Source organism: Octopus bimaculoides, chromosome 5 (assembly GCF_001194135.2).
Source record: "Octopus bimaculoides isolate UCB-OBI-ISO-001 chromosome 5, ASM119413v2, whole genome shotgun sequence".
In the NCBI taxonomy this organism is placed as follows: domain Eukaryota; kingdom Metazoa; phylum Mollusca; class Cephalopoda; order Octopoda; family Octopodidae; genus Octopus; species Octopus bimaculoides.
Genome location: NC_068985.1, coordinates 51,815,613 through 51,830,789, shown reverse-complemented (window position 1 = coordinate 51,830,789; position 15,177 = coordinate 51,815,613). Strand labels below are relative to the sequence as shown.

At 37.9% G+C, this 15,177-nt stretch overlaps 1 protein-coding gene across 1 annotated transcript in view; it reads right to left on the bottom strand.

Moving 5' to 3' along the window:
- Positions 1-15,177, bottom strand: part of LOC106877421 (methylthioribulose-1-phosphate dehydratase) — a 66,816-nt gene that overhangs the window by 48,150 nt on the left and 3,489 nt on the right. The window lies entirely within an intron of this gene.

Below are 15,177 nucleotides of genomic sequence, written 5' to 3'. Positions count from 1 at the left end.
TATATATATATATATATATATATATATATCATAGATTACTATTCAAATATTAGTTGTATTATGACATTTACGAACACTTAACAAAGAGAAATAATTAATGTCTGTCAGTTTCAAGCCTCAAAGTCATTATTAAATATATTAAGCTCATGTGTCAACACAAGATGGAAGTCTGTAAACAAAGAATTGTTAAAAACAAATACAACAGCATCATCACCACAACCAGCTGTTTTGACCACAAAGTTAAAACTAAGATATATATTTTGTGTGTACATGTGCGTGTGTGTGTGTGTGTTCATATAATTTATTTCATGTGTAGGTATAGGCTACTGTTAAACGTAGTCAATTATTTTCTTTGCAACACCATTGATGATACTATCAATAAATTGGTGATTACCTTATTAACTTATAGTAGAATATAAGCTATCTCTTTTTAAGTAGCACAGGTGAGAATTTTGGATCAGAACAACAAGCTAACAGGTAACTTGTTGTGCTATGTATTATAGAAGGGGTTTCTTCTTTGTTTTATTTTTTTTCTAGGCTTCGGTAAAGAAGTCTTCCTCTGAAAGCTATCTATTTAGGAGTCACTATGCAGTCACTTGGCTTGTTCTAAAATGACACCCTATTGTCTTAGTAATTAAAGACTTGTCAGATAATGCTGCTATGGATGAAATATTCCAAGGGATGGTTCCGGTTGGAATGTCTTTGATAACATGTCTTCTTAAACAGAATTAACTAGATATAAGCAATAACAAAAACCAATTTCGGTAATTTAAATGCAGAAGAGAACGTGTGGCCACCACCAACAGCTATTTGGTATTGATGATGATGACAATGAACTTATATACATGACTCAGGTGCATTGCAACTTGGGACAGGAAAAGTTTTAAAAAAGGGACAGAAAGATACATAAGTCAAGTGAAGAAAGACAGCAATGGAAGTTAGAAGTACATGCCCAATACACAGAATAAGGCACAAGACAGAAAAGGGAACAATAAAGAACTACAAAGAGGAAAGGGTACTTAGACACATCTAGAGTAATCATCATCATCATCATCGTTTAACGTCCACCTTCCATGCAGGCATGGGTTGGACAGTTTGACAAGAGCCAGCCAGGTAGAAAACTACTGCAGGTTATTGCGTCTTGTTTCGGCATGGTTTTTACAGCTGGATGCCCTTCCTAACACCAACCAGCCTGCAGAGTGGCAAATTTTAGCACAAACTAATGAATTGCTCACAGTATGTCAGCAGTTATGTGGACAGGTCATATATGTATGTATATGTGTGTGTACGTTTGCATATATCCTTGTTTTGACATCACATAGTGGTTCTAAACAAGCAATGAGCTTTACTGTCATACAAACAATGTTATTCATTTCAAATTATCTATGTAAAAACGTGCCTGGTTACGGGGAAATATTACCTTACTTCAAAACAAGTGAGAGTTGGCAACAGGAAGGGCATCTAGCTGTAGAATATATATATATATATAATTTAATGCCCTCAGCTTAGATTTTTGGGGCCTACTAATTTTGAACAGTCTCAAGTGTAACAGGCCAAAATTGTAATGATGATTGGAAGCTTGACTGATGAATAGAAAGCCACAAACATTCCGTCCTGGTTTTTCTGTTCATCTGTCTGTATGTTTTCACTGTCATCCGTTACATTCTTGTTCTATTTTTTGGCTTTATATATATATATATATATATATATATATATACATATATATATATATACATATACTCTCTGAGTGGTTGGCGTTAGGAAGGGCATCCAGCTGTAGAAACTCTGCCAAATTAGATTGGAGCCTGGTGTAGCCATCCGGTTGCACCAGTCCTCAGTCAAATCGTCCAACCCATGCTAGCATGGAAAGCGGACGTTAAACGATGATGATGATGATGATATATATATATACACATACATATGCCACTTAGTTATGATGATGAGGGTTCCAGCTCGTGAAATTAACATGCAAGAGCACGCCACAGGCATGTGTACCCTTAACATTGCTCTCAGGGAGATTCAGCATGACACCGAGTCTGACAAGACTGGCCCTTTAAAATCCAGGTACTACTCCTTTTCACCAGCTGAGTCGACGGGAGCAACATGAAATAAAGTGTCTTGCTCAAGGACACAATGCGCCAACGGGAATCAAACTCGTGACCTTACGATCATGAGCTGAACACCCTAACCACTAAGCCACATGCCTTCACGGCTCTCGACAATACACCACAATAAATTTTGTTCGACCAATGAAAGCAGAGAAAAGTAAGCGTTACAATGATGATGACAAACAATGTAACAGCCATATATTGCATAAAACCAGATATTGCATAATTCAACATGAAACATGAAACATGAACAGCAAGACTGGTTATATGGTTAGGAAGACAGCTTTGCAGCTGGGCGATTACACAGTTCTGGGTTCAATTCCACTATATTACATATTCAGTGTGTGTATGCAAGCATAGTATGGGGGTTAGCCAAAAATTTGCAAATGAGACAGAAGTTATGCAAAAGTCAGTATGGGGAATTATTACCCCATATTATCATCACCACTCAATGTTCATTTTCCATGCTGGCAAATGTTGAACAGTTTGAGAGGAGCTGGTGAGGCAGAAGACTGTGCCAAGCATCAATGCCTGCTTTGGCATGATTTCTACAGTTGGATGCCCTCCCAATGCCAACCCCTTTAGTGTACTGGGTACCTTTTACATGGCATCAGCAAAGGTGCAGGTGTGGCTGTGTGGTAAGAAGCTTGCTTCCCAACCACATGGTTCCGGGTTCAGTCCCACTGCGTGGCACCTTGGGCAAGTGTCTTCTATTACAGCCTTGGGCTGACCAAAGACTTGTGAGTGGATTTGGTAGACGAAAACTGAAAGAAGCCCGTCATATATGTGTGTGTGTGTATTCGTGTGTCTGTGTTTGTCTTGCCACCATTTATTTCTTTATTGCACACAGGGGGTTAAACATAGAGGGGACAAACAAGGACAGATAAAGTTAAGTCGATTACATCGACCCCAGTGCGTAACTGGCACTTATTTAATCGATCCCGAAAGGATGAAAGGCAAAGTCGACCTCGGCAGAGTTTGAACTCAGAACGTAACAGCACACGAAATACTGCTAAGCATTTCGCCCGACGTGCTAACGATTCTGCCGGTTTACCGCCTTTGTCTCCCTACCATTACTTAACAACTGATGCTGGTGTGTTTATATCCCCATAACTTAGCAGTTCAGCAAAAGAGACCGATAGAACAAGTATTAGGCTTACAAAGAGTAAGTCCTGGGGTCGATTTGTTCGACTGAAGGCGGTGCTCCAGCATGGTCACAGTCAAATAACTGAAACAAGTAAAAGAATATATACACACACACATATATATATATATATATATAAATGTGACTAGGGTGTTAGGAAATACCTACATTGCTGTTTATACAAACATACACATGTGTATGTGCATATATATGTATGTATAAGCACAGGAATTGCTATATGATAAGAAGCTTGCTTCCCACGCACATAGTTTCAGGTTCAATCCTACTGCATGGCATCTTGGGCAGGCTATAGTGTGTGTCTCACGTGTTGACATGTTTACGTTCCCCATAACTTATAAGTTTAGCAAAAGATAACAGAATAAGCACCAGGCTTAAAAGATAAAAAAAAGTACTGGGGTCAATTCATTTGACTATCATTCTCCAAGGCGGTGCTCCAGCATGGCCACAGTCTAATGACCGAAATAAGTAAAAGAATAAAAGAAAGCAAAAGAATATATATACATGCGTGTGTGCAACAATCTCTACCTTCAGCGATAAGTGACAGAGAATAGACACATTATACTTTAACCCTTAAGCATTCAGATTACGGTCAAATGAATATTTATTCCCATTGTTTTTGAATTAATCATGCATTATCTCATAACATTATCACATATTATCTTAAGGTTTTGATGATGTGGTTGTTTAATTTTAGAATGACATTGTAAGATATGTGTAAGAGGCTGGATCAGGTCAGTTTAGACATAAAATAAATAAAATACTAGGACCAGATATGGCCAGATTAAATGCTAAAGCTGCGGTTCTCAACCATTTTTTGCTCATAGACCACTTTTGATTCCTATTTTACTCTACTGAATACGACATGGTATCAAAAGGTTCCTGGACTAGTTACATTTAATAAAAAAAATAACTTGTTTATCTAAGTTTTAACATAATCTCCTTTGAAATAGTCACCTTGTGTAGCAATACACCAGTTCCAGTGTTCCTGCCACTTTAGGAATCGGGCCTGGAAGTCGTTTTCCATGAGTTGAGGACCTTCGGTGATTCACTCTGGAGTTTGACAACAGTGTTAAAACAGCAACCTTCCAGCTGCATTTTCATCTTGGAGAAGAAATGGAAGTCCACAGGTGCTAAATCTGGTGAATAGGGCAGGTAGGGAAGCAATACCATGTTTTTGGCAAGAAACTCACAAGTGAGGAGAGCTTAATGAAGGATCCAATTCTTCACACTCTACAGATTCAGTCACTTTCACCAAATGTACCCCCTCAAACACTTCAAAACATCGCAGTAGAATTTTCGATTGACGTTCTGGCCCTGGGATACAAATTCTCAATGCACCATTCCGCATTTCTGGAGGTAACGCTCATGGCAGGTCTTCCAGGGACATTCTTCCACTTTTGAAGTGCCCATACCACTTGAAACATTGTGGACGATCCATTGCCGCATCACCATAAACTTGCCAAAGCATGCTTAATGTCTCTGTAGCAGAATTCCTGAGTTTAACGCAGAATTTCATATTAGCTCTTTGTTCCTAATAAATATTATTAAGAATTGTATAAAAAAGAATTGAAATATTTTGTGCATTTTATAAATTGTTGTTGTTGGCACTCCGTCACTTACGACGTCGAGGGTTCCAATTGATCCGATCAACGGAACAGCCTGCTCATGAAATTAACATGCAAGTGGCTGAGCACTCCACAGACACGTGTACCCTTAACATAGTTCTCGGGGATATTCAGCGTGACACAGTGTGACAAGGCTGACCCTTTGAATTACAGGCACAACAGAAACAGGAAGTAAGAGTGAGAGAAAGTTGTGGTGAAAGAGTACAGCAGGGTTCGCCACCATCCCCTGCCGGAACTTCATGGAGCTTTAGGTGTTTACTCTCAATAAACACTCACAACGCCCAGTCTGGAAATCGAAACCGCGATCCTATGACTGCGAGTCCGCTGCCCTAACCACTGGGCCATTGCGCCTCCGCATTGTAGAAGTATAACTAACTTATTGCACACAAATTTTAACAAAATTTTATATGGACCTTCCCAGGGCCATATGGACTCTGGCTGAAAATCCTTGCACTAAAGGGTTAACATGCTCACAATTAAAAAATTAGTTACTTCTACAAACTACATAATGTTATCAAACCCTACCAGTATCATTTATTTCTCTCTCTCTCTCTTTTGAATACTAGGTCTCATCAGGCTGGTTAGTCAGTTTCTATGGTGTGTGACCACAACATTCCTTCTGAGCAGGATGCTGGCATTGACTCCCTACAACAAAACCATTGTAGAGTTCAATACTAACAATTTTGAGGTGGGCAAAGTTGATTATATTGATCACAATACTTGACTAGTCTCTTAAGTTATCAACCCCAAAGGAACGAAAAGCAAAGTTTGTTTCTGTGGGAGTTGAACTCAGTAAAGAGCCAGAAGAAATGTTGCTGAGCATTTCGCCCAATGTGCAAACAATTCTGCCAGCTCTGCACCTTGTCAATATCATTGCATTAACAAAATCAAGAGAACAATGGATAAAACAGTATACAGTATTTAGTAATGGACTATTACATTCATCATCATCATCGTTTAACGTCCGCTTTCCATGCTAGCATGGGTTGGACGATTTGACTGAGGACTGACAAGCCAGAAGGCTGCACCAGGCTCCAATCTGATCTGGCAGAGTTTCTACAGCTGGATGCCCTTCCTAACACCAACCACTCCGAGAGTGTAGTGGGTGCTTTTACGTGCCACCGGCACGAGGGCCAGTCACATGGTACTGGCAACAGCCACACTCAAAAAGGTGTTTTTTTACGTGCCACCTGCATGGGAGCCAGTCCAGCGGCACTGGCAATGACCTCGCTCGAATGATTTTCTAACGTACCACCAGCACAAGTGTTAGAAGGCAACACTGGTAACGATTACGCTCAAATGGTGCTATTTACGGGCCACTAGCACAGAAGCCAGACAGCTGCTCTGGCAATGAACACGCTCGAACAGTGCTGTTAGTGCTCCACTGGCACAGGTGCCAGTCATTGAGTATGGTTCAATTACGATTTCACTTGCCCCAACAGGTCTTCGCAAGCAGAGTTTAGTGTCCAATGTAGGAGAGGTTGGCATGGGTGCCAGTCGTCAGATTTGGTTCGTAATTCAAATCCACAACTGAGATGGATGTTGTCTTTTATCTTTGTAAAGATGGTCGATAAAATAAATATCAGTTAAGTAAGGCATGGTTGTGTTGTTAAGAAATTTATTTTGTAACCTATAGTTTTGGGTTCAATCCCACTACACAGCAGCTTGGTTGAAACTGAATTGTCTTCTTTAATGGATCAGGTGGACTATTAATTAATGGGTGGAATTTGATAAACAGAAACTATAAAGAAGCCTATCATATATACAGAGTTTATTGAGACAGATTTTCTATGGCCCTTCCTGTCACCAGCTCTCAACTGTTTCCCCATGGCCAGACAAGTTTTTGCAGAATGGCACGTAAAAAGCACCCACTACACTCTTGAAGTGGTTGACATTAGGAAGGGCATCCAGCCATAGAAACCATGCCAAATCAGATTGGAACCTGGTGTAGCCCTACAGCTAACCAGTTTCAGTTAAACTGTTTACCTCATGCCAACATGGAAAGCAGATGCTAAATGATGACGATGATAACAACAACGATGATGATGATGATGAATGGCACAACTTGTATGACAGTCTATCAGACAATGTCAGGTCAAGGAGACACAAACATGCACTCACTCACACACACAACAGGCTTCTATCAAGTTTCTCTCTACCAAAGCCACTCACAAGTTGGCCCAGGGCTACAGTAAAAGACACTTGCTCAAGATGCTACACAGTGGAACTGAACTTCAAACCATGTGGTTAGGAAGCAAACTTCTTAACCACACAGCTATGCCTTACAGTGATATACTTCAACATTAGACATAAACATCGGCACGGAAACAAGGAAAACTAGTGCCTTATGAAGGAAATTCCTTGAGATATTGGTTCTGCATTGAATTAGATAGTCTCGCATCACTATTGTCATTAATAAATGAAATGACTATAATTTGAAGATACAATTTAACCCTTTTTATACCAACCCACCAGAGATCACCTCTGGTTCTATGATACAAACTTCCTGTTTTTAAGTGAGCTCAATTAAAACTGTCCATCAAATTTTCATCTTAATTTATCTTCAAAAAACCAGCTTAGTAATGACAAAGCTATTTTACAGTTCTATATTTAAGAGATGAGGAATTATGTACATTATTTATAATTGACAGATATTTGTCCTCATCTTGTGTGTTGTTAACACAACGTTTCGGCTGATATACTCTCCAGCCTTCATCAGATGTCTTGGGGGAGAAAAACAAAAAGACAATCGGCTAGCATTCCTGGACGTATTAATAACACGCACCAAGTATGGGTTCAGGACATCCGTATACCACAAGCCAACCTTCACTGGATGATACCTCAACTTCAACTCCCACCATCTATACAGTGTAAAGAGAGGGATTGCTCAGTACCTAAAACATCGAATAATGAATATAAGTAGCAATCATGATAGCCATCACAAAAAAATGATCAAGCTCAGTAACAATCTATTAAGCAACAACTACCCCAAAAGTATACTCTCCACTCCAATTAGGAAGAAAAGAGAGGATGAAACTGATAAACTGTCCAAAGTCTGTCTACCTTATGTGAAAGGCCTCTCCGAAAAGATACAAAAGATATGCAGCCCATATGACATCAGGACAGTATTCAAAAGTAATACAACACTTCGCAAATATCTCCTTCAAGTAAAACCACCAACAGAAGAGAATATGACTAAGAACTGCATGTACTCCATCCCATGCAGCTGTGATAGGTTAGACAAAGGCAAAACATGCCGCCCCCTCAAAATAAGGGTAGAGGAACATCGCAAAGCTGTGACACAGGTAGATATTGATAAATCGGATATAGCTGATCACGTATGGAAAAATGGAGACCACCTTCCACTGTGGGATGAAGTTATAATAATAGACAGAGAACACCACTGGAAAATACAAAAACTAAAAGAAGCAGCACATATGCTAGGACACAACAACCTCCAAAGCAGACCGAGTGCAGATATGAACAACATATGGGAACTGGTATTAAGGAAGGATAGGAGAATATTAGATTTATAAGCCCTAAAATTCACTCCATAATTGTCCACAGGCATATGGCGTAGTGGTTAAGAGCGCAAGCTACTAACCCCAAGATACAGAGTTTGATTCCGGGCAGTGACCTGAATAATAATAAGAACAACAACAACAATATCGAAAAATACCTTAGGAATGAGAACCCAGGTTCGAAATTTCTCCAAGACACCTGATGAAGGCTGAAGGGTATATCAGCCAAAACGTTGTGTTAACAACAAACAAGATGAGAACAAATATCCATCAATTGTAAATAATGTAAATAAAGCTATTTTATTAAATTCATCATTACTTTCAAAATTAATTAAAACAAAGGGAGTGTATTTCAATGGAAATATGGTAACAAAGGATTTAAATTAAGACCTTCCATTAAAATTTTGTTCCAAACCCCAGCTTAATGAAATTATTATTAAATTCATCTTCAAAATTATTTGAAACAAAGTCAATGAAAATATGGTAAGATGGTTGTATTCATCCAAAATGCAAATTTTGACAATCAGCACTGCCTTTCAGCTCTACTGAGATTAATGAATCAAATATCAATACTTTAGTGAAATCAATCCAGTTTAAAAGACAATTCTACTACAAATTAGTCATGTGCCAAAAAATTGGGTTTCCTAATTTAGGGTTCATAACCTCATGTTTGTCAAGGCACATGGCTTAGTGGTTAGGGTATTCAGCTTTTGTGAGTTCAATTTCCAGCAGCACATTGCGTCTTTGAGCAAGACACTTTACTTCACACTGCTTCAGTCCACTCAGCTGGTAAAAGCTAGTGCTTGTATTTCAAAGGGGTTCAGTCTTGTCACATTTTGTGTCACATTGAATCTCCCTGGGAGCAAAGTTAGAGGCACGCATGTCTGTAGAGTGCTCAACCACTTGTACATTAACTTCATGAGTAAGCTGATCCATTGATTGAATCAATTGGCACCTTCATCGTAACTGACAGAGCGTCATCTCATGTTTATGAGATCAAATCTAGATTAATTATATCTTTCATCCTTCCAGGATCAATAACTATCAGTAATATATGACAACAGTTAAAACCAATATTTCCTTTAATCCTTTTGATACCATCTAACCTTGAGAATGCTCCAGATCTTATGATATTAACCTTCTCGTTTTAAAAGAATCTAAATTAACCCTTTTCTATCAAACTCATTTTGAGACTAAGATACCCTGGTTCTACGATTCAAACTTTCTCTTTTAAAGTTATCGAAATCAAAACCTTCTTCCATCAAAATTCTTTATCAGTTTGTTCTGAACACCAGATTAATAATAATAGAATTATTTTACAAAATTCTTCATTAATTTCAAAATTAATTACAACAAAGGCTATGTACCACAACAGAAATACTGTAACAAACAAGTTAATACCACTACCTGGCCTTTGGGAGCCTTTAGGCTTAGGTTGACTCAGCACTACAGAAGACATTCAAGATGCTATACATCTACACCAGGTCTTTTGCATGAGAATCACTCAAACCTTTCTTCATGAAAAGAGTAACAGTATGTAGAGAATATACATGGCTACCTCAGCAGGAAAAGGAAGACATATCAGGACATACGAGGTGGTATCAAAAAGTTCCTGGACTAGTTGTGTTTAATAGAAAGATAACTTATTTACCTTACTTTTAACATCATCTCCTTCGAAATAGTCACCTTCCGCAGCAATACATCTGTCCCAGCAATCCTGCCACTTTTGGAATCCGGGCCCAGGAGTCATTTTCCATAAGCGAGTCCAGGACCTTCTGCAATTCGCTCTGGATCTTGACAACAGTGTTAAAATGGCAACCTTTCAGCCACATTTTCATCTTGTGGAAGAGATGGAAGTCCACAGGTGCTAAATCTGGCAAATAGAGTGGGTGCAGAAGTGATACTATGTTGTTTTTTGGCAAGAAACTCATGACTGAGGCGCTCCACAGATCTGGTCACTTTCACCAAATGTCCTCCCTCAAATGCTTCAAAACGTCGCAGTAGAACTCTTGACTGACATCCAGGGGGGATGAATTCTCAATGCACAATACCACATTTCCGAGGGGGTGACGCTCACAGCAGGTCTTTCAAGGAAGTTCTTCTGCTTTTGAAGCACCTGTGCTACTCAAACCATTGCATATGACCCATTGCCTCATTGCCGTAAGTTTACCAAAGCATGCTCAATGTCTCTGTGGCAGAGTTCCCAAGGTTAACGCAAAATTTCATGTTTGCTCTTTGCTCCTGTCCATGACAAAACTGCAGGCTGCAGCATACGTGATCACAAAAACACAAATTTCACAACCTGCAAAGTAAACACAGTGATATCACTTGGCACACTGCCTCAGGAAGAGCACTGCTAGCTCTCACTGCGCATGCAACTGTGTGTTGCCATCTGTTGGTGTGCATGCTACAGAACTAGTCCAGGAACGTTTTGATACCACCTTGTATTTCATCATTTAAACCAGCCATATCTGGCCCAAATATTTAACCTTATTTTATGTTCAAATTGACCAGATCCAGCCTCACACACCTATCCAACAGCATTATTCCAAAAATAAACAATCACATCATCAAAATCTTGAAGCTACAATACAACGCATGAGCAATTCAAAAGAGGGTGAATAAATAAGCATTAAATTTAATAGAATAACCTGAATGCTTAAAGATTGAGGTACGAAAAGGTAGATATGGAGAGAATAGAGCATGGTTGGTGGGACAGGTAGGTTCACAAGAGTATGAAAGGAAAATGACAGATGTAGAGATGAGAATAGAAATGAATTATATATATTCTTTTTCTGAAACTGGATGTTGAAGCAGATATCACATATAAAGCTACAAATAAGTGTGTAAATATTGGGTTGAAAATCCCTTTTGAGCCGAAAAAGTTGAAGGTTGTCCATGGAACTCGAACCCACTTATTCTACAAACATGACAAGCATTCGACTTAATATTTACATGTTATCATTTATAGCTTTATATGTGCTTTGAGATGCACTGTTCCAAAAAGCAAGAATTAATTAATTCACGTTCTCTTGAAAGTTCATAAAATTCTTGATATCAACAATACATATATATATATATACATACATATATGTGTGTGCACAGAATACAATACAAGCACGGTACATCACTAGTAGTTATGGAACAAACACAATACCTATAATTACAGTCAGTAACAATATATGGCAACATATTCAAATATCGTTAACAAACACTTAGAAAAATATCATCTTTTTTTTTTCTATCAAATCCACTCCCACCGAAATTGTTATGACAACACTTCCTGCTTCATTCCTCTTATTGCTACTCCTAATGGCAACACTTCCTGTCCCGTTCCTCCTATCGCTTCTCCTACATAGCAATAAAGACTGCAAAATCCTTAAATAATATCAAATATACTAATGCAAGAAGGCATGCAACCTAGTAGTTGAGGTGTTGCATTCATGATCATAAGATTGTAGTTTCAATTCCTAGATTGGATAGTGTTGTATTTTTGAGCAAAACACTTCATGTCCCATTGCTCCAGTCAACTCAGCTGTAAATGAATTCAGCAATAGCTAGGAAGTTAACTCTGTAACATACAAGCTTTTATTCAAGGAGAAAGTTTTGTAATCTCAGTCACATATACGCCAAGGGAATCCCATTAAGCTCCAGCCTTATGTGGCCCGTGACAGACTCTCAAATAGACTAATCATTGGGGGAGAGGTCACTCAACATGTTTATTGTCTTTTTTAACCCTTTAGCATTGAATTTATTCTATCAAATGTAACACTAATTTATTCACATTGTTGTGGATTTATCCAGTATTATCTTGTAGTCTTGAGATTTCAGTTAAGTGATTGTAAATTTTCTAGACTAACATTGTAAGGTAGGTGTCAGAGGCTGGATCTGGCCAATTTGAACTTAAAACAGGAAGAATACTTTGACCAGGTATAGCCGCTTTTAAAAGCTAAAGGGTTAAATGGCTGAGTCAGAGGTGGTGGAGGAGGGGGAGAGCCCTAGAACCCATCATCTCTTTCCAAAATCTTTAAGATTGGTGAGACTAAAGGAGGAAGCTATCTGCAGATGAAAAACCTGGACGAAATTCTTACAAAGAGTAGATTATGCTAAAGGCACTAGAGGGCCAGGTAGTGGTTAACCTCAGAGTAATGGTTCTCGACTAGGGTCCATATAAGATTTTGTTGTTAAAATTTATCTGCAATAAATTGCCTATACTTCTATGATACACAAAATGTTTTAACAATTTTTAGTAATATTTAATTATAAAAATACAATAGGATTTTTTTAAACATGAGAGTCCATTCGAGTAAGATAGGAATTAAAGGGATCCATAAACAAAAAGAATCATTGAGAACCACTAGTCTAGATCAAACAAATTCATGATAAAAAGCATTCTAACACTAACTTGTCATCTTTCAAACACTCTATGTACAACTACTTATCTTAATATGTCCTACTTTTTTTTTTAACAAAGTAGGGCATGATGAAGGAGATTTAGCTTCTATTTCAGCAACCAAGTAGAAGTTGGTTCATTTTCTTTTGTGATTAAACAGACCTATGATCACAGATAATTCCATGAGACACAGGACTATGTTATCCAAATCATCTTTCTTTTTAAGGGAGATTTAGCTCTTCTCCACAGACCAAATGACCGTGTCAAGGCTCCCTCGTTGATTCAAACATTTTATGTTGTTAAACCCAAGGTCAGCCCTAACAAACAGAACTTCAATGAAAAAAACTCCAGGGGTGAGTCATGTTTCTTAAGCAGTGCACATTTAGGACTACATTATCAAATTGGTCCCTATTTTTTTTTAAATAGGAACATTATATATATATATATATGTTGTTGGCACTCCGTCGCTTACGACGTCGAGGGTTCCAGTTGATCCGATCAACGGAACAGCCTGCTCGTGAAATTAACATGCAAGTGGCTGAGCACTCCACAGACACGTGTACCCTTAACGTAGTTCTCGGAGATATTCAGCGTGACACAGTGTGACAAGGCTGACCCTTTGAAGCACAAGCACAACAGAAACAGGAAGGAAGAGTGAGAGAAAGTTGTAGTGGAAGAATACAGCAGGGTTCGCCACCATCCCCTGCTGGATCCTCGTGGAGCTTTAGCTGTTTTCGCTCAATAAACACTCACAACGCCCGGTCTGGAAATCGAAACCGCAATCCTATGACCGCGAGTCCACTGCCCTAACCACTGGGCCATTGCGCCTCCATATATATATATATATATATGGGAGATTTAACTGCTACTTCTAGCATGTAAAGTGATTCTGTAGGGACTCCTTTGGTGGTTCAAAACGCTTTGCATATATGTATATTAAGGCCTTCTCCTAGCATGTCGAGTAATCCTGTAGAGGCTCCTTCAGTTGTTCAAAATGCTTCATGTATATAAAACCTTCGGCTCTTTCTCAATACTTTCAACTGTTGAAAGCAAGACCTTCCTTCATCAACTGATACAGATTTATAAAGGAAAGCCTATTTGTCAGTTGTAGCAAAAAGTTTCCATAATTTGGCAGCAGATATATGAAAGGTCAGTCTAATGATGATGTCCATATTACCATATTACATATCAACTTCATCTTCAACCTTGTCATACTCATTATCATCAATTATCATAATACCTTATATAATACACCATAAATATCATCACATTATCCAGAAACTGTGAACTATATTAGGTGAATTTGACAACTGTTTTATTGATTTTTCTTTTTTCATTCTTTCTTTCTTATTGGAGCAATTAAAACAGTCCAGTGGCAGTAGAAATATCAAACCCTGAGTGAAACAGTGTTATGACTACCTGGTGGTAATCAGAAACACACCTAAGTAATCAACCATCAAGTGTAAAACATCTAGCTCGAGGGAAGGAGTTTTAATGGGCCTAACAATACCATAACACAGACAACAGCTAGATTACTTCAACATATTCAAACAGGATGTTCAAATACAGTAACATTTCCTTTGTAAAATACATGTCAGAAATTCAATAAGTAATATTTAAAAAAATAACAATACAAATAATAACAACCAGAAATAATAATGATAATGATAATAATAATAAAAATGATGATGATGATTATCTTGAATTTTGGTAAAATGTCAACAATTTTGGGGGAGAGAGTAAGACGATTACATCAACCACAGTGCTCAATCGGTACTTATTTTATCGACCCTAAAAGGACGAAAGGCAAAATCAACCACAGCAGAAGTTGAACTCAGAATGTAAAGATGGACAAAAATGCCGCTAAGCATTCTACCCAGCATGCTAACAATTCTGCCAACTCACTGCCATAATAATAATAATAATAATATCAAAAATTATAATAAAGGTTTCAAAATTTTGGTACAAGGCCAGTAATTTTTCAAGAGGCAACAGGATCAATCGATTAATTTCGGCCCCAGTATTCAACCGGTACTTTATTTTATCAACCCTGGAAAGGATGAACGGCAAAGTTGACCTCAAAGGAATTTAAACATTAATAATAATAATAATAAGTTGTCATAATCAAAATAGTAGAATCAGCAGCAATAATAATAATAATAATAATAATTACAAATAGATGTTTCCTTTTATTCTTCATATATTTGTTCGATTTTTTTTTTCTTAATCCAGAGAAGAGTGAGTTTCAAAAAAGAGGATATGTATGCAATTATGTATGTTTGTATATATACAGATACACACATTTATATATATAGTGTGTGTGCATGTATATATTCATTCATATATATATATTTGTATATATATA